This window comes from Canis aureus, unplaced genomic scaffold (assembly GCF_053574225.1).
Source record: "Canis aureus isolate CA01 unplaced genomic scaffold, VMU_Caureus_v.1.0 ptg000124l_RagTag, whole genome shotgun sequence".
Lineage (NCBI taxonomy): Eukaryota > Metazoa > Chordata > Mammalia > Carnivora > Canidae > Canis > Canis aureus.
This window is the reverse complement of record NW_027554438.1, coordinates 618,801-639,842: the sequence shown is the minus strand read 5'-3', so window position 1 is coordinate 639,842 and position 21,042 is coordinate 618,801. Positions and strand designations below refer to the sequence as shown.

Genomic DNA, 21,042 nt, shown 5'->3' with positions numbered 1-21,042 from the left:
AGAAAGGCAAAAAAATAAAAAAGGCAGGAATACTATGAAAAATACCTGAATGTAGACAATTAAATGGAAAATAAGGTGAAGAGGATACACTTGTTAAATACATGGACAAACAGTATATCTGGAGAGTTAAGAGAAATAAGAATTAAGAGAAAATGGCCAATTTGGTTATAAATCAGTTGAGTCATTATCTCTACATCTTATACAACAATATACTAAACAGTGACTTGAAACCTTAAAAACTGAGCCACCCACTTACAAGAATACTCCATTTTAAGTCTGTAAAATGCTAATATTAACAGTACGTAGGGGTGCCTGGGTGGCTCAGTTGGTTGAGCATCTGACTTAATTTCGGCTCCGGTTGTGATCCCAGGGTCCTGGGCCTGAGCCCCCCCCAAGGGGCTCCCACTGGGTGTGGAGCCTGCTGAAGATTCTCTCTCTCCCTCTGCCCCTCCTCCCCGCCCAGGTGTGCTCGCTTGCTCTATTTAGAAAACAAGTAGTACCTAAATAACTTTCCTTCCTGACTGTAGGTGATGCTGCTTTTGCTGTATCTTGCAGGAAAAACAAGTGAAAGTGAGTGTGGACCCAGAGCTCTACATCATTTCTTTGCTTTTCCTTTAAAAGCTTTCAGTGGCCATCCCGTATCTACAACAGGACTCATGTTTACCCAGTGATTTCGTTCATATTATCGTTTGCAGTTGGTGACCACCAATAGTAAAATTTTGCAGAATTAGTACTGTTCCAATTTCACACATATTTCTGTGGCCAGGAAAAGGACACTCAACTTAAACTTATTTTACAACTATTTAGTCAGGTAGCATTAGCCAATTTATATACATGGACTTTTGTTCATTTAATAAAAAAAATTTGGATGTAATATTTTATTTCCTATCTCATAAGATTCCAAAATATCAAATTGTAAAATGTAATAAGCCCTTATATCTAAATAACTGTAAAATACCTTCAATTATTAAAATCTTTGTTCTAATGTTTCTTTATTAACTAATCAGGTGAATAACTGTAGCTGTTAGGTAAATGTAGACTATTTATAAGACAAATTCCTAGGAGAATTGATTAAGAAAAAAATTTCAAAAATTATAGCTGTGTATACAGTATTGATTAAGAAGTGTGTGGAACAATTTAATGACATATATCAGTTATACAGAATTATATGATTTATAGTGAAGTACACTCATTTCTTCTTTTACTTAAAAAATCAAGAGCAATTATAATAAATTACTCTTCATTTGATCAGAAAATGTGTCTACACTGAAAGCACGCACTATTATCAGTCTACTGTTGACTATGAAATTATCCAAAATAATTTAACACATTAAATTTTATCCCTTTGCTCCAAATAAAAATATACAGTAATTCAGAAAATTGCCTTAGAGAAGAAGATGTATTGACTAATATGTATAACATTCTAGGGAATTTGTCTTTTTTTGGAAAGATAAACATTGATACGAATGCAGTAACATAATTGGAGTTTAATATTCCTAAAACTTAACTTAATGTCCTTATTAAAAAGTAGATGTGCTTTATTTATCCATCCCCATGTTATTGGACACTTAGATTTTCTCCAATTTCCTATGTCACAGTCTTTGTCATCAATGAACACTTGTGTTCTATAATAAATTTGTGATCTTACCACCACTTGAAATCTATGCTCACAACTGGTAATACTAAGTCAAAAATTAAGAGTTTTTTAAATCCTCTAATGTGACTTGGTTTTCAGAAGTTTTATACTTTGTAATACCCTCTCTATATGTTCTCATTCACCACACCTTTCCAGCCTGGTACTATTATTTTATAATTACGGTTTTATTAAATAGAGAATCCAAAAACCATATCATGTTCTTACTTGATTTGTTGGATTATTGATGAAGTTGGACAGATTTCTGGATGAAATTTCTATATAAATTCTTTTGCTTATTTTTTCTAACAGAATTTGATAGTTTTCTATTATGGTGTGATCCCCAATATACTGAAAATATTAAATCTTAGTCTACAATATTTGTTGTTGATATTCCTTACAGTCTACCTAATCGACTTGGAAATTGTTTAGGTTATTTGATCCAGTAAAATTATCTTGTAAATGTAAACAATGTCTTCATTTCTTTAATTGTTCTTATATGTTTAAAAATATCTATAAGCTATCAGCTTGAAATTTACCTGTATTTTCTTCTTATTTAAAATGTTTGTTTATATGTGTATTTCATCCACCATTAATTTTGTTTAATAGTAGGAGGTAAGAATTACTTTTTTTCCCCAAAAATATAATCCATGATCCAGATATTGTCTGGTCTGGTGAGCTTTCTTTTTCCAATTAGTTGTGCTGCTGCCTCATGTATCTGAAACTAAATCCCAAAGCAAAAGTTCTTTTACTTATGAAAGTTTAGTTTCCAAAAGATGCTTCTAGGTTCATTTGTTAGAATTGAACAAATTCTAACAAATTTTGAAAAATAATTGAACATGATTGAACAAATGTAGGTTGGCAGAGATAGTGTATCTTTATTCTATATGTAGTTCTGATTTTAGTTACAAAAATCTAGATGGAAGACTTTTTTTAAAGATGTATTCATTCATTCATTCATTCATTCATTCATGAGAGACACAGAGACAGGCAGAGACACAGACAGAGGGAGAAGCAGGCTCCACGCAGGGAGCCTGATGTGGGATTTGATCCCAGGACCCCGGCGTCACGCCCTAGGCCCCCCAGGAGCCCCAGAGAAGGAAGCAGTTCTTAATGAAGGGAGAGTCTACAAAGAGCAACATTATCTGTGCTTCTTAAATGCACATCTACAGAGATTTATTTCCATCTATCAAGACCTATAAGAATGCTGTGCAGTGTTAGTTAGTTTTAGAAAGGGTAGGAATTGCAGGATATATAAAACTTGGAGCTCTTCTTAACCATATTTTTGTCAGGTAGAGAAAAATGACTAAATTAAATGTATCTTGAATTCCTGGGATAAATTCAAAATACACTTGCTGCACCATATATGTTATTACCTCAAACGACTTGCTAATCTTTTGACATTGACATTTACAACTGATTTTTTAAAAATTTACATTATGCCTAGTTTTGAAATTCTTTCATCACAAAGAATTGAGAAGTGAGTCCTCTTTTAAGGGGTATATCTCTGGACCATTGTGGGTGAGACTGGAATTACACGTTTCTTGCATTTTCAGTGTTTGGCAAATCAGTTTGTGAATGGTATTTTATTGTGAGTTGTTTTATTGTGGATTCAGTTTATTTAATATTATGTATTTATCCCATTTTTGTTAATCCCTTTGGTGGCAGTATTATTTCCTTATGAATTTATCCACTGAAGGTGCATTTTCAAATGTAATGTGATAAAGATAATAATACTTTATGTAATTAGTCTAAAAACTAACCTTTTGTTTTTCAAACTTATTTTATCTTTTTTTCTAATTCATTAATTTTTGCTCTTGTTTCCCTTCCCTTCATATTCATTTTTTCCCATTATTTGAAAAATAATTAAAATTCTAGGGGATCCCTGGGTGGCGCAGTGGTTTGGTGCCTGCCTTTGGCCCAGAGCGTGATCCCAGAGGCCCGGGATCGAATCCCACGTTGGGCTCCCGGTGCATGGAGCCTGCTTCTCCCTCTGCCTGTGTCTCTTCCTCTCTCTCTCTCTCTGTGACTATCATAAATAAATAAAAAAAATTTAAAAAAATAAAATTCTATCTTTAATCCCTTCACTTTTAGCCTTTTTTCTTTCCCAAAATAAGTACTTAAATTTATGTGTCCCTCTGAGTCCTGCTATAAAGTCATCCTGCAAGGTAAATGATACATAATTATTATTTTTCTTTTTTTTTTTTTAGTTTTAAGGATGTTCTAATATTCATTATTTCTTGAAGCCATGATTTATCTATATTTTTATTTATGGTTTAAGTCCATTATGTTCAGACCACATATCTAAATTATAGCAATAATCTTTATTAGCAGATTCTGTGTTTGCATATTTGTTTACTTGCCAAATCAATACTCATGGTTCTTTCACAGTCGCTCATGGATGTGTGCAGAGTGGGAAAAATTTGAGTCTACAAATGTGCACATTCCTAATTGAGACTGACCAGGGATACGCGCTGGTTTTCTGTTTCAGGTCTTATACTGTTAATACATGTCTTTCTTGTGATTTACTTAGGGGCACATGTTTTGCATTCCTGTGCTTTTTGTTGGTGATTTCACTTAAAATGGCCCCCAAATATACTGCTGAAGTGTCTAGTGGTCCTGAGCACAAGACTGTGACATGCCTTATGGATGAAATATGTGCTACATAAGCTCCATTCATGCACAGGTTATGCAGCATTTGGATGTGAGTTCAATATCAATAAATCAATAACATATATTAAACAAGTTTTTCTTTCTAAAGAAACACACATAAAACAAGGTTGTGTCTTGCTTGGTTGACAAAAATTTGTAACCGGAGGTTGACATGAACCCACCTCTGTTTCCTGTAGGAGCAACGGTTTAGTATTCACTAATTCAGTATCTGCAAACGTTTATAGAACATGAGCACGATAAATAATGAGAATAGACTGTACTTTGAGACTTGAAACTTATATTGTGTATATACACGGATTTACTTTTAATAAATATTCTATGAATGCTGGTATAGTACATATCTGATTGATTTTGATTTGTGGATGTGTTTTTCTATACATGCCATTGATATTGAATCTGCTAAGTGATATGCAAGTAGTCTATATTCCAATTTTTTTCTCTGATTATCAAGTGTAAAAATCAGTATGTAATCATTTTCACAACTTCTATCAAAATTCTCATTTTGTATGTTTTGATGCTATTAGTATAGAGTATAGAGATTTACAAACTCGTCTTTATGGTTCTTTTAACATTTTATATTTAATAGTACCTAAATTCTCTTCATCAAAAACTTTTTTTTGTTTTCTTTAAATGTTTTTGCATGTGGTAATTATACAGATGTACCAGATTTATTTTGTAATTCCTGTTATGGCTTTGTCTATTCTGTAAACTTGAATTTTATTGAAAAAAAGTAAATATATAAAATGCATCTCTGTAACAGATGTCTTAAAGAATACTGGTAATCTTTGTTTTTTTACTGGAATATTTAGGTTTTTGGCATTAATACTGATTCATTTTATGTTTAGTTTTATGGTGTATCCAGTATTTTGCATACTTTCTTTTTTATTCACCTCCCATTTTTGTCAGAGTATTTTGTTCACTATATGACTTTTCAAGTAAGTAAATATCTTTAAATTCACATAAAATTAATTCATCTTACTTTGTTTTATTACCTGATTTTGGGTATTCAGTTCACTTTTCTGTTGCATCCTGACGCAGAGAACAGAGTTAATTATATTTCTCTGTTCAAGAAACACTGTCTCCCTCAGACCATGGAAACGATCTTTTTTTTCTTTTTTTCATTATATTGTTCCCCTTCAGCAGAGATCACTATAATCTTTCCTTTTCCCACAGGTATGCATTTTATTATTTTATATACTTCTGAAATATATACTATTGATTTTGCTTATTTTAATTCACATAAATGTTATTGTTTTAGAAATCATCCTGTGATACTTATTTAATGATAATTTTTAAGTGTACTCATTTATCTCTTTTTATATATTACATACATAGAAAACATCTAGTAGTTGTAATGTATTTTCTTGGTGGTTCACAGGAATTTCACATAATTATTAATGTCCTGTCAAATCTAGACATTTTAAATATCTTCTGCTGTGTCACACACATGTTAACTAAATGCCTTTTTTGGAATGGAAACCCTTACATCTGATGTAATAAGATCCATCAATGTTTCACATTCAGATTGCATTTTTAGAGCCTTGTTAAAAAATCTTTCCATATTCTAGAATCACATAGATATTTTCCTATTTGATTCTATTAACTTTATGGTTTTGTTGTTCAAATTTAGGTATTTAACACAACTGGAGTTGAAGATATAAATTATAAGCTAAATGTTTGACTTTGTATTTCTCCATATATGTCAAGGTCCCACATTCACATTTGTTTGTTTCAGAATTATCATTATATTCTATTAATTCATTTATCCACTTGGGTTCTATTTTTATGACTACACTTTTTATTATGTGTTAGTAGCTATTAAGTGTCCTTGTCTATGATACTATTTTTTTTCTTATGTTATTCTAAAATTCCCCTGGCTATTCGGGGTCTTTTCTGATTCCACACAAATCTTAAAATAATTTGTTTCAACTCTCTGAAGCAAGTCCATGGTATTTTGATAGGGATTGCATTAAATGTGTAAATTGCCTTGGGTAACATTGAGGTTTTCACAATATTAATTCTGCCAATCCATGAGCATGGAATATTTTTCCATCTCTTTGTGTCTTCCTCAATTTCTTTCAGAAGTGTCCTGTAGTTTTTAGGGTATAGATCCTTTACCTCTTTGGTTAGGTTTATTCCTAGGTATCTGATGCTTTTGGGTGCAACTGTAAATGGGATTGACTCCTTAATTTCTCTTTCTTCAGTCTCATTGTTAGTGTATAGAAATGCCACTGATTTCTGGGCATTGATTTTGTATCCTGCCACGTTGCCAAATTGCTGTATGAGATCTAGCAAACTTGGGGTGGAGGCTTTTGGGTTTTCTATGTAGAGTATCATGTCATCGGCAAAGAGGGAGAGGTTGACTTCTTCTTTGCCAATTCGAATGCCTTTAATGTCTTTTTGTTGTCTGATTGCAGAGGCTAGGACTTCCAGTACTATGTTGAATAGCAGTGGTGAGAGTGGACATCCCTGTCTTGTTCCTGATCTTAGGGGAAAGGTTCCCAGTGCTTCCCCATTGAGAGTGATATTTGCCGTGGGCTTTTCCTACATGGCTTTTAGATGTTGAGGAATGTTCCCTCTATCCCTACACTCTGAAGAGTTTTGATCAGGAATGGATGCTGTATTTTGTCAAATGCTTTCTCTGCATCTAATGAGAGGATCCTATGGTTCTTGGTTTTCTCTTGCTGATATAATGAATCACATTGTATGTTTTACGAGTGTTGAACCAGTCTTGTGTCCCGGGGATAAATCCTTTTTGGTCATGGTGAATAATTTTCTTAATGTACTATTGGATCCTGTTTGCTAGTGTCTTGTTGAGAATTTGTGCATCCATGTTCATCAGGTATATTGATCTATAATTCTCCTTTTTGGTGGAGTCTTTGGTTTTGGAATTAAGGTGATGCTGGCCTTATAGAATAAATTTGGAAGTACTCCATCTCTTTCTATCTTTCCAAACAGCTTTAGCAGAATAGGTATGGTTTCTTCTTTAAACGTTTTATAGAATTCCCCAGGGAAGCCATCGGGCCCTGGACTTTTGTGTCTTGGGAGGTTTTTGATGACTGCTTCAATTTCCTCCCTGGTTATTTGCCTGTTCAGGTATTCTATTTCTTCCTGTTCCAGTTTTGGTAGTTTGTGGCTTTCCAGAAATGCGTCCATTTCTTCTAGATTGCCTAATTTATTGGCATATAGCTGTTCATAAAATGTTTTTAAAATCGTTTGTATTTCCTTGGTGTTGGTCGTGATCTCTCCTTTGTCATTCATGATTTTCTTAATTTGAGTCTTCTCTCTGTTCTTTTTAATAAGGCTGGCTAATGGTTTATCTATCATTAATTCTTTCAAAGAACCAACTCCTGGTTTTGTTGATCTGTTCCACCGTTCTTCTGGTCTCTATTTCGTTGAGTTCTGCTCGAATCTTTATTAACTCTCTTCTCCTGCTGGGCGTAGGATCTATTTGGCTGTTTTTTCTCTAGCTCCTTTAGGTGTAAGGTTAGCTTTTGTATTTAAGTTCTTTCCAGTTTTTTGATGGATGTTTGTATTGCAATGTATTTCCCCGTCAGGACTGCTTTTGCTGCATCCCAAAGATTTTGAACAGTTGTATCTTCATTCTCATTAGTTTCCATGAATCTTTTTAATTCTTCCTTAATTTCCTGGTTGACCCTTTCATCCTTTAGCAGGATGGTCCTTAACCTCCACGTGTTTGAGGTCCTTCCAAACTTCTTGTTGTGATTTAGTTCTAATTTCAAGGCATTATGGTCTGAGAATATGCAGGGGACGATCCCAATCTTTTGGTATCGGTTCAGACTCGATTTGTGACCCAGTATGTGGTCTATTCTAGAGAAAGTTCCATGTGCACTTGAGAAGAATGTGTATTCAGCTGAGTTTGGATGTAAACTTCTGTAGATTTCTGTTAAATCCATCTGGTCCAGTGTATCATTTAAAGCTCTCGTTTCTTTGGAGACGTTGTGTTTAGAAGTCCTATCGAGTGTAGAAAGCGCTCGACTGAAGTCACCAAGTATAAGTGTATTACTATCTAAGTATGGCTTAACTTTGGTTATTAATTGATTGATATATTTGGCAGCTCCCATATTCGGGGCAAATAGATGGGTCCTGCTTTTTTATCCAGTCTGAAACCCTGCGCCTTTTGATGGGGTCATTAAGCTTGTTCACATTCAGTTACTATTGAAAGATAGGAGTTTAGTGTCATAGTGATATTTATTCAGTCATTGCTTTTGTGGATTGTTCCATTGGACTTCTACTTAAAGGGGAATTGTGAGAGTCCCCCTTAAAATTTCTTGCAGAGCTGGTTTGGAGGTCACATATTCTTTCAGCTCCTGCCTGTCTTGGAAGCTCTTTGTCTCTCCTTCCATCCTGAATGGGAACCTTGCTGGATAAAGTATTCTTGGTTGCATGTTTTCCTCATTTAGGACCCCGAATATATCCTTCCAGCCCTTTCTGGCTTGCCAGGGCTCTGTGGAGAGATCTGCTATTACCCTAATACTCCTCCCCATAAAAGTCAGGGATTTCTTGTCTCTTGCTGCTTTAAGGATCTTCTCTTTATCTTTGGAATTTGCAAGCTTAACTATTAAATGTTGAGGTGTTGAACGGTTTTTATTGATTTTAGGGGGGGATCTCTCAATCTCCTGGATCTGAATGCCTGTTTCCCTTCCCAGATTAGGAAAGTTTTCAGCTATGATTTGTTCAAATACATATTCTGGACCTCTGTTCCTTTCAGTGCCCTTGGGAACCCCAATTAAATGTAGGTTTTTCTTCCTCAGGCTGTCATTTATTTCCTTTAATCTATCTTCATGGTCTTTTAATTTTGTGTCTCTTTTTTCCTCAGTTTCCCTCTTTGCCATCCACTTGTCTTCTATGTCACCCACTCGTTCTTCCACCTTGTTGACCCTCGTCGTTAGGGCTTCTAGTTTGGATTGCATCTCATTCAATTGATTTTAAATTTCTGCTTGATTAGATCTAAATTCTGCAGTCATGAAGTGTCTTGAGTCCTTTATGCTTTTTTCTAGACCCACCAGTAGCTGTATAATAGTGCTTCTGAATTGGTTTTGTGGCATTGAATTGTAATTCAGATTTTGTAACTCTGTGGGAGAGAGGACCGTTTCTGATTGTTTCTTCTGAGGTGAGGTTTTCCTTCTAGTCATTTTGCTCAGTGCAGAGTGGCAAAAAACAAGTTGTATTGGGAAAAGGAGAAAAAGAAAAGAAGAAAAGAAAATAGAAAAAGAAAGAAGAAAAGGAAGAATAAAAGAAAAAAGAGAAGAAAAAGAGAAAGAAAAAGAGAGGAAAAAAGGGTGGGGGAAGGATACAGAAATCAAAAAGAAAAAAAACACGGGGGAGTATCTTCTGATTCTGTATACTTTAAGTCCCTTGACTTCCCCTGGAACTTGTCCATCTAGCTGGTCTTCTCGGGGAGGGTCCTGTTGTGCTGATTTTCAGGTGTCAGCACTTGGGGGAGCTGCTCTGCCAACTACCTGGTGCAGGGCTCAGTGGGGGCTGTTTACCCTGTGAGGCCCCAGGAGGAACAACCACAGTGGTGGCAGCCAGCTCTGGAGCCCTGGAGTCAGCTCCCGCAGTAACTCTGGAGCTCTCCGTCTGCAGGGCCTGGAGGCTCCGGGGGCGGGGACGCTGATCTGCTGAGCTCCGGGGTAGGAGCATCCTTTTTGTCCTGGGCCCTCCTGGCCTCTGCCTGTCCCAGGGGAAGTCGGATCCTGGGCTGTGTCCCCGGCGCCCTGGGCTCCCGGGCCTGTCGCTGTTGGATTCGCGCTCCCGCCGTGCAGCCCCTCCACGCAGAGCCGCCGCCCGAGCCCCTCCGAGCTGCTCCCGGGTCCAGCTAAGCGTGCCCTGCAGCCCTTTAGGGAGCTCGGCCTGGGTTGTGGGGCTCTCCCAGGGCGCAGGTGTCTGTTAGTGTCCCAGGAAGCCTGAGGGCATCCCCGCCCTCCTGGCGTCCTGCTCTAACTCCCTGAGAGCGGGATCCCTGGGTGGCGCAGCGGTTTGGCGCCTGCCTTTGGCCCAGGGCCGGATCCGGGAGACCCTGGATCGATTCCCACGTCGGGCTCCCGGTGCATGGAGCCTGCTTCTCCCTCTGCCTGTGTCTCTACCTCTCTCTCTCTCTCTGTGACTATCATAAATAAATAAAAATTTAAAAAAAAAAAATTAAAAAAAAAAAAAAAAAAAAAAAAAAAAAACTCCCTGAGAGCACCTTTCTGCCCAGGAAGATTGGGGAAGCTCCTGCTTCTCCCAGCCGGGGCTCTCCTGTCCTGGGGACACTCGCCCAGGCCTTAGCCCAGCTCCTCGCAGGCCCCTCCCCCTTGGATGCCTTTTGTTTCTTTATTTCTTTTTCCCTGTCTTCCTACCTTGATAGAAGCGCGAACTCTTCTCATTATAGCATTCCAGCTGTTCTCTCTTTAAATCTCAGGCCGAATTCGTAGATTTTCAGGATGATTTGAAGGTTATCTGAGTAATTTGGTGGGGACAGGTGACTTGGGGACTCTACTCTTCCGCTATCTTGCCCCTCCCCTCGTATCCTCTCGTTTTATTAATTAACTCTGTACTACTATAATTAAATGATTCCTGGGGTGCCTGCGTGGCTCAGTTAGTTAAATGTCTGCCTTCCACACAGGTCATGATCCTGGGTCCCCCATAGGGGCCCTCTGCTTTGCGGGGAGTCTGCTTCTCCCTCTGCCCCTCTCTCCCTCTCAAATTTTCTCTCCATCTCTCTCTCAAATAAAAAAATAAAATGTTTTTTTAAAATGATCCTGAAATTAGAGCTTCAACATAAAACAGAAAACCTTGTTTACTGTCTTGGAAAATAGTCTGGAGGCTTGCAGTTCAGGACTGGTAGGATCTCTACACCCACTGTGGTTTCTCAAGATCTTCCAACATATTCATAATGCAGTGGGGAAGGAGTGAAAAATAAGTTCAGTATATATCTATTCCTTTTAAGGACATGAACTAAAATAGCCACATAATATTTTGGCTCACATTCCTTCAGGTATAAATTAGTCATAGGGCCATATCTGGATATAAGTGAGTCTTGCTGGCCCTTGCTGAGTGACTATGCACCCAACTAAAATTTGGAAATGTACTTTCAAAAAAATAGAGGTGAATTAATTCTGGTGGAAAAGCTATTTCTCTGACTGATCTTTACCAAGAGCCATACAATACTTTCTAGATTTATGCAACATTTTAGGCAGTTTTCTTTTTTTGCCATATAACCCACTAGATAGACATAATTATTAAAGATGATTATTGACTAATATGCTTTATTTATTTAAACTAAATTAATCAAATAGAAGTCTATTGTGCAACAGATAAATACAAGGTACTATACAGGGCAGCCCCAGTGTCGCAGCGGTTTAGTGCCACCTGCAGCCCAGGGCGTGATCCTGGAGTCCCTGGATCGAGTCCCACGTCGGGCTCTCTGTATGATGCCTGCTTCTTCCTCTGCCTGTGTTTCTGCCTCTCTCTCTCTCTCCCTCTCTGTCTCTATGAATAAATTTAAAAACTCTTAAAAAAAGAAGGTACTATACAAAATTCTTTGTAACAAAACAGAATAATTCCCAGTACAAATGAGGATAATACTATTAAATAGTTTCTTTAAAGGCTCTTGAAAGTTTTCATCGAACTATTTCAAGTTTATTGGCATTTTCCTTTATTAATTTATTTTAATATTTTTTAATAATTGCTATTATTTTGATTATTTAATAATTTTATGATTATTTTAGTAATAACTATTAGCATATATATGGAACATCATCCTTTTTTTAATCAGCTACATCCTAAAATTTTTAAAAAGATTTTATTTATTTATTTACCTGAGAGAGAGAGAGAGAGAGAGAGAGAAAGAGAGCAAGCAGGAACAGGGTGGGGTATGGGTAGAGGGACAGGAGGAAGCAGACTCCTCACTGAGCAGGGAGCTCAATCAGGACTCCATCCCAGGACCTTGAGATCATGACTTGATCTGAAAGCAGATGTTTAACTGAGCCACCCAGGTGCCCCACATCTAAAAAAACTTTCAGGAAGAAGGAAAGGGTTCAAATAAATTAGATGATTTCCAATTTTTGAGGAAAATAGACATAAACTATGAAAACAATATCAAGGAATAAAAGGATACATGAAATATCTTTTCGATATACTCATTTAGTAAGGAAAAATAGACAAAAAATATTTTAAAAATTGCTATAATTAACTACAAAAAGATTGAATTACCAAAAATATGTTGATATTAATTTGAAAGTGAGAGTTATATACTAACATGGAATGATAGAAATAACATCAGTGTTTTGCTTGAAATACCCAAATAATCTCTTCAATCTTATATTTGCCTTTAAAAAATTCTTTTGGATCAACAACTGAATACAGTAACAATAGATAGTACTGTATTTTACTATTTCCAGAAGATAGACGAATTGGCAATGTTAAATAGAATGGCCAGATAGCCCTCAGGGGAAACACTATGAAGCAGGGAAATAATCTGGGGAAAGAGAGCCATTATACAGGACTTAAGCTGGGAGACTGCCTGGAATGTTCTAGGAAGGTAAGAACTCCCAGAATGATATAAAATAGCAGACATGGAAAGGCCTGAAGGGAAATGATCTGGGCAGAGGACTCTGAAGCTGGGAAGAGTTGGCCAGTGTGGCTAGAGAGACATGGACGAGTCTGAGAAAATGCCAAAGGCTTGAGTACAGAAACCTTGCAGGCCACAGAGAGGATGCTGAATTTTATTCTCTGTGCATTGAGAGACTATGGCAGATCTGTAAACAGCAGAATGATCTTATCTGCTCTAATTTTATGGAATTGTATGACTGCTGAGTGCAAAACAGAATGTAGAGGCAAAAATGGAGGTGTGTATAGGAGTCTACTGAGAGGTCCAGAGCTAGACAAAATGGACCTGCTGGCTTAGACCAGCAATAGAGGAAGCGGTCAGTAGAGGTCCGTTGAGGGTTAAATTTTTATTTATTTAATTTATTTTTTAAGGATTTTATTTCTTTATTTTTGAGGTAGCATGAACAGAAGGTAGGTTCAGAGGAAGAGGGAGAACCAGGCCATCAGACTCCTCACTAAGATGGGAGCCTGACAGGACCCTGGGATCATGACATGACCCAAAAGCAGATGCCTAACCCACTGGGACGCCCAGGTGCCCAGGCATCAAATATTTAAAACAGAGTGAACAATATTTGATAATGGATTGAATATCAGATATGAAAAATAAAGGATGGCTCCTAGATTTTCTCCTAAGCAACTAAGTAAATTGAAGTAATATTTACTAGGCAAGTCCCCTTCGTTTTGTGAAAGAATTCACTGCATAATTCTTTTCCATTACAAGTGTCACGTGTGCATTAAAAATATAATGGGAATAAAGGTTAGATTTTGCACATCATATCAGAAATAAAATTCCAGCTTGAATCAAGAGATATATGTTTTTATTTAATATTCTTTTCTGTGTAATATATAAATGCTAATTAAAAATTTAATAGATATTATCTATAAATCTACCAATGCAGAGAACAGAAAAATCTGGAGACTAGTTTTGAATAATCTAACATCACTGTACTTTCTGCCTAATGAGAGTGAAAATGAGGTAACCAACACTACACACCTGCTATTAAACTGAAAAAAAAGGCCATTTTATAAGCATTAAACTCCTGTGGTCTGCCAAATGTTCCTAGTCACTCACCTATTGGGAGGGTAATTACCATTCTAAGATTGCTAAAGCAATAGAATATGCCTTTATCTATTTTCCTTCAGGCTGAAAATTTTTAAATGTTTTTGAAAGTTCACTTTCTGGGCTTCTTATGGGAATTAAGGTGACATTACTGCATCACCTTAATCAAATATGACAATACTTTTCTTAACCTAATAAAATCTCCCCCCATAATAATAACCACAAGTTTATTTGCTGTGAGGCATTTTTAATTGCATAGTATATGGCTATAATTGAATTGTACCCATTTTTGGTTGACATTTTAATTATCCCATTGCCAGAAAATAGATGTTGGGAAACTTTGAAAAACAACTTTTGGTAGTTCAAAACTGTTTTTAGCCATTCTTATAAACATTTAATTAATCTTCTCCTGAAATCTTTTAAACTTGGGAGAAATTCTTCAAGTTAATTTCTTTTCTCTTAATACATTTAGCATTTTCCCTTAAGTATTAATTTCCCTCTTGAAGTTCTCAAGAAAAGTTAAATCTTATTACATCTTTCTCTCCTCTTTAATCTGACCCTCTTTTTGGAACCTTTTTTGCCCTCAGTTTTGACCAAAGATACCTGTTTCACATGGTTCAAAGAATGTCCAAACTTTTAAAGCTCACAGTTTTTTATCTTGGCTCTGTGGTGATGAAAAATGCATGAGAAATTTTATTATTATTTTTTCCAAGAGGCTCAGTAGCAACAGAAAAGGACAGGTAAGCCTAGGGCCTAAATGACATTAGAGTTTTCACCTAAGAAAGGAGCGTAGCCCAGGAATAGTCAGGAAGTAAGCCTTAAATTTAGCTCTACTAAAATGTTTAATGCCCAGCAAGAGATTAATCAGACCTAGAAAGGCAAAACTCACCAATGTAGAAATCTTAATGATTTCCAGGAGGACTGAGTGTATTGGGGGTTGACCTGGGACTAATGTCCCCTTTGAGGAATGATACCCCAGCTCTTTTTTACCTATGCTGTTGTACATAAGACAAAGCAGGGAATGTTTCTGGGTGTCAAGGGTTGGAGGAGAGAGAACATTGTAGTTATTTCACAAACTTTTGCCTCATCGTTTAAACTTTCACTGATGAAAAAGGAAAAAAAAATCTGTCGTGAGGCAGTTTATATGTGGTGTTAGTTTCTCTGGACTGGGTGATGAGTATAGTTGGCCAGAAGGAAATCAGTTAACTCACTCAAGTGGTACCAGAGAAGGCTGGAATCTCACTCTCCTCTATGACTCCTCGTGACTCTTAAGTCCTCTCCTCTTACATCCTAGATTTTAGGATTCAATCCTTAATTTTTTTTTCTTTCTTTACTCTCTCTCTCTCTTTCCACACAATATGTATTTCCAAAGATCTTCCATTGTCAGGCACAACATCAGCAAAAGATACATGTAACCCCAGTATTAAAATGTACCCTAAATTCAAAATTATGAAAATGTGAAGTATAGAAACATTTCAATCAAACAACATGATACTGTGTATTAATGATTCCAAAATTTAAAATTTATTCCCATCAAATCACCCACTAGTCATTTTTAGGTACACATCCCACCCCTAAACCCTGTTTTCCCTCTTCTCTTTGCTTTTTACAGAAATAGTAAATAAAGAGTGCTATCACTGCTCTCCAAGTCAGAGATACTCTTTAACCTCCATTTCCTATGTTCCACAACCAGTGGGTCATCAACACTTTAATCTATGCCTCATACATATTCCTTTCTTTTCTAAGTTACAGCCCTCCTCAAGGCATGGCTAGAATATTGACAGAGCATCGCAATATCACTTTGCCTCTAGGCAGAAGCAGGGCAGGTATCATCAGGGTGTGTTCTTAAATCACATTTCCTTATTTTACTTCACAGGTCCACCACTTAATATGTGTGTGTAACTTTGGGCAAATTATGTTCTTCTTATGATTCTTTTCCTCACCTATAAACGAAGTGTAAGAATAGTACTTCCCTCATGTAATTGTTATGATTATATGAAGGAAAACATAGAAAATGTTAGAACAACATTTGAAATTTTAGCAAGTCTTGATAAGATATTAGCTACTAAGGCATCACATTCCAATCCACTTGATACAAATGTGTTAGCATCAGCCTTACTAAAATATCAGTTAATTCAGCCACTAAACATAAATGTACTTAGCAAATGAGTGTCTTGTGCTTAAAGAATTTATTTATTTATTTATTTATTTATTTATTTATTTATTTATTTGAGAGAGAGAGTGCATGAGGGAAAGAGGATGTCAAGAAGACTCCCCACTGAGCACAGAGCCCATCTTGGGGCTTGATCTCACGACCCTGAGATTATGACCTGAGCTGAAATCAAGAGTCTGACACCCAACTGACTGAGCCACCCAGGTGCCCCAAGTGTCTGTTTTACAGTAAGCATTGTAGGTAAATAAGGTAAATAAAATCAACAAATTCAGCAACAAACAGATGAGAGTAGGAGGAGATAGGGATACTAAATAAGAAAACAAATATATGAACAAATAGTTTAATGTCAGTTTCATTTTCCAACCTTTTTAGCATGGCCCATACCTGTCCCATACATGAGCCACTTACTTTGGCATGGGGTGGTCACTGGTAGTCCATCCATTAGTTCTCAGCATCTTTTGTTATGTGTTTAGAAACAGATCCACAGTTTCAGAGCTCAGGAGCATACCCAAGGGTTTATAATGATTTTATAGTCTCCCCCTTCAAAGTTTTGCATTTTGGTCCTTTACCAGAAAGCTGAGATTTTAGTTAGACTCCACTCTGCTATACTCTGTCTCTGACTGTGTGCACATTCAGGAATGATGGGCAGTGGGTCAGAAGGAAGAAAAGCAATAGGGGTTCACTCCACCTTCTTGGAATCTCAACTCCTTCAATTAGAGAGGAAGACCTTCTTCCCTTTGAATTTTCTTGTTTTTTTAAGATTTTATTTATTTATTCATTAGAGACAGACATTGAGAGAGGGAGAGAGAGAAAGAGAGGCAGAGGGAGAAGCAGATTCCCTGCAGAGCAGGAGCCCAATGCAAGACTCAATCTTTGGACCCTTGGATCATGACCTGAAGCCAAAGACATATGACTAGTTGCTTAGCCACCCAGGGGCCCCTCCCTTTGAATTTTCAATACCTCCAGGCTCCTATTGCCACTCATTGGTGCTGCTCATTCCACAGCCACTGTAAGTTTGTCTGGTAGCTAGAGAATGGGAGAACTGAGAAAAGAAAAACATAAGGGACTCCCCCAACTCTCTCTCAGTATTTAGACCCCTTTATTCCACTCCTCAGACAGAATAAGAGGGTTTCTCCTGGAACTCTGTCTGCACCTTGCTGCCCTCTTCTGGTGTTTGAGCTGCCTTACATTCAGGCCAGGGTACATCGGAGGAAAATGGGAAACCCTTTGCCAATCTGGTGTACCTTGAATTCTGATCTTCTTCCCCCGTCCACCAGCCACTACTTATTTTTCAAACACCTCAAGTGAATTCCATTCTATAGGGTATATAAGATAGAATATACTTCATCCATCTCGCCTCAAATCAGAATTCCCATTGTGCTCTTTTTAGTAATTAATTTTCAAATAATGTATCTATTTGCTGCTGACTTGAATAAGTATTTGGTTTCTTTTTATTTTTAAGATTTTTTTTTATTCATGAGAAACACACAGAGAGAGAGGCAGAGACACAGGCAGAGGGAGAAGCAGGCTCCATGCAGGGAGTCCAATGCAGGACTCGATCTGGGGACTCCAGGATCACACCCTGGGTGGAAGGCAGGAGCTAAACCACTGAGCCACCCAGGCATCACAGTATTTGGTTTCTTAAAATAGGAATAAAGAATGTGGTCAGAGAGAAAGAATGCAGAGGGATCTAGTGGAATAAGTAGATCCTGGTTCCAAGAGCCAAAGTAATATGCAGACTGCAAGTACTGAGTCAAAAAGCTAGACTGAACCATGTGTTCCTCATAACAGGAACTAACATATATTCATTCTCTTTGCACCCAGCACCGCTATAAAGTCGTATAAATGGTACCCATCAAACATTTGTTTCTTATTGGGTTGGTCAAGAGGTGATAAAGAAATAAGAAGGCAAAATGTACCACCAGAATTCCTGGGGGTTTCAATCAGCAAATAATTGGTGTAATCATATTACCATCTATGGAACATTTGTATTTCTTATCCTTCACGGGCAAAATTTGTCCTAAAAGATGTTGTCAAATAACTTGTTGAAACAGATAAATGTAGTTTCCATGTCCTTCTGATCTAAAAGTCTAGTGCTTATTTTTAAAGAAAATAGTATTTATTTTGGAAAATTTACATTTAATAAATACATTTTGGCTCCAAGAGATGATGGTGTCTTTTGAATGATTATTACCCACAAGCTTTTTAATTCCACCCTCAAAAATTTTGTAAAAGCTTATTTATGGTTTCTAAATTGGCAGTGGCCTATCATTGCTGAAAAAGTGAACAAATTGTATTGCTATTTATACTTAAGGCATTCTAACTGAAGTAATTTAGTGAGAAATATTATAATCTTTTATCTAGCCCAATGCACTTATTTTAGAAATGAAAAAATTAAGACTCATAAAGATTAAGCAACTTGCACAAGATTCAACTATTCGGGAGAGCAAATGTGTTTCTTAATATTTTGTTCTACTATGGTTTTGCCACACAATATTTCAGGAATTGTCTGTAAAAGGTTTTTGTTTTTTCTTTTTTTTGTAATAGAATTTTGCTGAAAAACGCCTAGGTGGAAAAAACAAAGTATATTTTGTTCGTGATTCCTCCTCTCTTCATTTTGTTTGCTCTAAGTCAAAATAAACGACAGTACATAGTTAACTTTATTTTTATTCTCAATATATGTAAACACTTCAGCATTTTTCCAAAACTCATTGATATTCATTATAAAATACCCAGCGTCAAGATTTGTAAAAACTGAATAAATAAAAGTACTAACATCTTGGTTGGGAACACTCAACTTTGTAATCTGTAAATTCCCAAAAATTGTATCTGAAAATTTAATGTGCTACCAATCAGTATCCCATGAGATAATATTTCAGAACTTGACAATATGACTGTAAAGGTCACTTTAAAGCATGACTAATAAAAAGAGAAGAATACTGAAAAAGAATAAAGTTAAGGAAACTTGTCCAAACAGATGGTAATAGATATTCCTAAATCAGAAATAGATAAATCAGTAGATGAAATAAAAAGTCCAGAAACAAAGGTAGTATATGATACAAAGGTCACAGAATATCAATGTTGAAAATAATTGATTATTTAATTATTGGTCTTTGGACAACTATTTAACCACTTGGAAAAAATAAATAATCCAAATACTCACTATATCCATTACTATAAATTACAGAGTAATAATAATTGAGAGCAATAAATATGGTATGATGCAAGTGGTGCCCTATAAACTTTTGTAATGTGGCAACCTGGGAATAAGAGATTAAAAAGTGGTAGAAAAATAAATGGAAAAATGATCAGATAATCTTAGAGATCCTATGCTAAAAGCAAAGATAATGAAAGGAAAATGACTTTACTACATATAATTTTAACACTAGATACCAAAAAACACAAAAAAATTGAAAACATTTGGGGCAACTGGGTGGCTCAGTCAGTTAAGTGTCCAACTCTTGATTTTGGCTCAGATCATGCTGTCCACATCCTGGGATCAAGCCAGCGTTGATCTCCATGCTCAGTGGGGAATCTATTTGAGGATTCTCTCCTCATCCCTCTGCTCTTCCCCTGCTCATGCACTCTCTCTCCCCAAAATAAATAAATCTTTTTTTTAAAATTGAAAACATTTTAAGGTAAATGATAAACTGAGAAAACATGTTTTCAACATATTTAGCAGACAAAATACCTATATGCTATGTTAAAAGTTTCTACAAAACCTGGAATAAGAAAGATATACATCTTCCCAATAGTAATGGAAGTATAAGAATATATTTACAAAGAAATAAGCAATAAATAGTATGCAGAAAATTATTTAACTGCATTATTGATAAAGAAATGCTTAATAAAATACTTTTCTATCATAAAATTGGCGAGTATAAAATATTTATACACAATACTAAAATTGGTGACCTTTTAAAGAAAATGGTCAATTTTGTAATTTATTCATGAATAAATTGTGTTATTTTTCTGAAAACTTTAACAGTCCTGTTTCATCTTTAACCTATCAATTTCACATCTAAAAATTTGCTCAGATTTTTTTTAAATTTTCTGTACTTATATTTAACTCTTTACTTCTATTTAACAAGTAATTTTAAAGTAACCTAAATATACAATGTATTTAGCAAATAAAGACTAATAGATCCCTGCATAGATATATGTTGTATATTAATCTTTATCACTAAGAAATATGTTTAGCTATCACCAAATTAAAAAGGTTGCAGGGCAGTATTTGTAGTTTGTCTTTATATATACTCATGTATGATCAGTCTTAAGGGTAGGATAGAACTGGGTAGCAGGGGACTCTAGTGAACCTGGTAGCAAACCTGAAGTGGTCACTTGCTAGCTATATGAACATATTCCATGGCAATAAATTTCTACTCCTTTGACATCTGATACACATGATTTTCAGGAAACATTTACAGTGTTGTTCCTAATAACTTCATCCATAGTAGAATGGGTAGAAAAAAGGAAGCATATCACATAAAAACAAAAGTAAACAGAATACAGCTACACAAGTATGACTCTAATAAACATAATAGTGGGCAGAAGAAACATGACACATGCATACAGCATGATTCTATTTATATACAATTTAAAATCTAGTAAAGCAAAATCATATTATTTTGGCAAACAAGCATACATGAAAAAATTATGAGCAGACGTAAGAGGGCATGATAACCAATAATCCCATGGCTTCTGGCATGCTCACAGTGTTCTTGACTTTGGTGAAGACGGAGGGAAGTGAATGGGAAATCACATTATAATAATTTACTTAGTCACATATTTATATTTGTATGCCTTATATATATATTTCATAATAAAATAAGGATTTTTAGAAGGATTCTTGACATTTGTTTCTCTATCAGAAGTATGCTGGTCCTT

At 36.0% G+C, this 21,042-nt stretch overlaps 2 long non-coding RNA genes across 6 annotated transcripts in view; one reads left to right on the top strand and one right to left on the bottom strand.

The window, feature by feature from the left end:
• Positions 1-21,042, bottom strand: part of LOC144309606 (uncharacterized) — an 81,132-nt gene that overhangs the window by 15,693 nt on the left and 44,397 nt on the right. The gene's annotated exons all lie outside the window — the stretch shown is intronic.
• Positions 1-21,042, top strand: part of LOC144309605 (uncharacterized) — a 74,498-nt gene that overhangs the window by 17,365 nt on the left and 36,091 nt on the right. The window lies entirely within an intron of this gene.